Genomic DNA, 2669 nt, shown 5'->3' with positions numbered 1-2669 from the left:
AAAAAGTAGCAGTTAATTTTGCAAACATAGTATATTATGGGGGTAAAATTATAGCCTAACTAGCCACAAATGTGTATTTGCAGCTGTGTGTCTCATGAAGGCCACAAATGTGTGTTACTAGTTTACCAAGATAGCAGTGTTGCTACTCCATAGGTGAACAGAGGACCTATAGCTGTGGCCTGGCATCACCTGAAATATTATCATAAAATTATATTGATGATAATAATAATAAACCTTATTTCTATAGTGCTCTCTAGCTCCAAGAGCACCAGAGTGCTGTACGGTAAAAACACAACAAAACAATAACACTAGCAAAGAACAGGTAGGTGCAAACACAAATACTAACCATGACTAAAATTTAAACAGTAAAACAGGTTAGGTCTCAAAAGCCTGCTTAAAAAAGTAAGTTTTTAAGGCTGACTTAAAGGCCACTAGCTCACTGTCCACCTTTATTTCTACCAGAAGAGCATTCCACAGTCTGGGGCCGTAGATGGAAAAAGATCGGTTGCGCCATTTTGGCACCACCAGCGACAAATGATCAGCGGAGCGAAGAGCTCTACACGGCACATAGACTGACAGGAGGTCAGATAGGTAGGATGGGGCGAGACCATGAATAGCTTTAAAAAACAAACAATAGGATCTTAAATTTAATTCTAAATTGGATCGGAAGCCAATGAAGAGCACGAAGAATCGAGGAGATATGGGCAAACCTAGGAGCACTGGATAGTAGCTGAGCTGCTGCATTTTGGACCAATTGTAATTTTTGAAGCAAAGTCTATAATCTCACCGTGAAGTAATAAAAGCGTGAATAGCCTTCTCCAGATCTCCTTGTGACAAAAAAGGTGGCTTAGCTGAAAAAAACAAGACTTAACCACTGCCCTAATCTGTTTCTCAAAAGTAAAACCACCATCAAAAATTATTCCAAGGTTTTTCAGATAGAGGGGAAAACTGAGGTGCAGAGGTTGACTACATCTGGCGGCGGGTCAGAACTAAAAAGAATGTATTTGGTCTTACTCTCGTTCAGATGCAGAAAATTTTGCGCAAGCCATTGCCTAACATCCTGAATGCAATTTTGCAATGGGGTAAGAGCAATATTGATAATACAATACAGGTATATTCTGGTTAAAACAAAGATATAATCACAGGGCGTTAGAATATTTCATGTTAAAATATGTATTAAATTAAAGTTCAATCCAGAGATGATGTGCAATTTTATCTCTTTGGGAAAAAAGTCTGAAAAGCCAAACATCTTAAGTTTTTCACCTGTCAATAAACACACCATGCGTTTGTGGATCAGAGAGCAAGAAAATACTCTCAAAATGTCACGTGATCCGTAGGTGTCGGGCAGTGTGTGCAGGTGCATCTAACAATCTCGACGTACATTTTAAAGAACTGCACACAGAAAATAGTTTGTACACATTTGTAAATATTGATTTTATTTGTAGATTACTGAATACATTTGTGGTCATTATGTGATACATGAATCATTTTTACACATTTGTGATCTTGACTGTATTTGTAAATGTGTGACTGTTTATGTTAGAAGTTTATCCCCATAGTATGTAGACTCGTAATCCTTCCAGTTTGCAGCCGTTTCAAGCCACATCTCAAGTTTTGCACTTAATGAATAATTTCAATGATATAGTTTGAAATGCAATAAGAAACTAATCATCAAAATCTTCTCCTGTAGGGTTTTGTGACATCTGGATGGGTTTATTCCACACCTGCACACACACAACCATGAGCAGTAGAAGCCCTTTTCCAGTCCAGGTCTGAAGAACTGTCCCTGCAGTATCTGCATCCAGCTCAGCCCTAAACCCGACTTACACCAGTGCAACCTAAAGAACTGTTGCCCCCTCACATAAGCCTAAACATTGGGAGTCTCAGATGCAAAGGCACTCCTTGACTTTAACACCAGTGACTCAGTGTATTTCTGAGCCCAGCTGATTTTTGACTAGAAAATTAAAAAAGAAAATCTGCTAAACAAGAAATGACATCCAGTGAACTTTCTAATATTAAAATATAACAACCTATCTAGAGTGTGTCAAATTCAGCTTTTGATGATAAGTGCGTTTTTTACTAAAAGGCTTTGAATGGGTTTGTATCTTTTATGACAATCAGGTCAAATCCAAACATTTTGTCTGCAACAAGGCAGTTTAGATACTTTTTATTGTTTTGGGCTGATTGGAAATTAATTTTTTATATTTTTGGCACATTTCTTTTAATAAATTTAAGGACGCACTCAATGAGGAGTTTCGCACAAAATACACACCCATGTTTTCTGGTGGAACCAGTCGAGGTTTAATTACACTGAGTTGAGCTCATTCAAATGGGCCCCAGGGCCAACCTGCAGACTCCTGATGTAGATGGTGGACTTTGAAGCATTTGTGCTTCCGGAGGAGGGGACTGAGGCAAGTTTTTATATACACACAGTAGTTCTATCCCACATGTTGTTCACAGAGCAAAAAAGTAGCAGTTAATTTTGCAAACATAGTATATTATGGGGGTAAAATTATAGCCTAACTAGCCACAAATGTGTATTTGCAGCTGTGTGTCTCATGAAGGCCACAAATGTGTGTTACTAGTTTACCAAGATAGCAGTGTTGCTACTCCATAGGTGAACAGAGGACCTATAGCTGTGGCCTGGCATCACCTGAAATATTATCATA

The 2669-nt window shown here is 38.4% G+C and overlaps 1 protein-coding gene across 6 annotated transcripts in view; it reads left to right on the top strand.

Moving 5' to 3' along the window:
- Positions 1-2411, top strand: part of mbd3b (methyl-CpG binding domain protein 3b) — a 12327-nt gene extending 9916 nt beyond the window's left edge. For all 6 annotated transcript variants that reach the window (XM_020624251.1, XM_020624253.1, XM_020624256.1 and 3 more), the window contains one exon: positions 1691-2411. The gene's annotated coding sequence lies outside the window, so the exon portion shown is untranslated. The remainder of the gene's footprint in view (positions 1-1690) is intronic.
- Positions 2412-2669: the final 258 nt, after the last annotated feature.

Source organism: Monopterus albus, unplaced genomic scaffold, assembly GCF_001952655.1.
Source record: "Monopterus albus unplaced genomic scaffold, M_albus_1.0 scaffold323.1, whole genome shotgun sequence".
NCBI lineage: Eukaryota > Metazoa > Chordata > Actinopteri > Synbranchiformes > Synbranchidae > Monopterus > Monopterus albus.
This window is presented reverse-complemented; position numbering and strand designations above follow the sequence as displayed.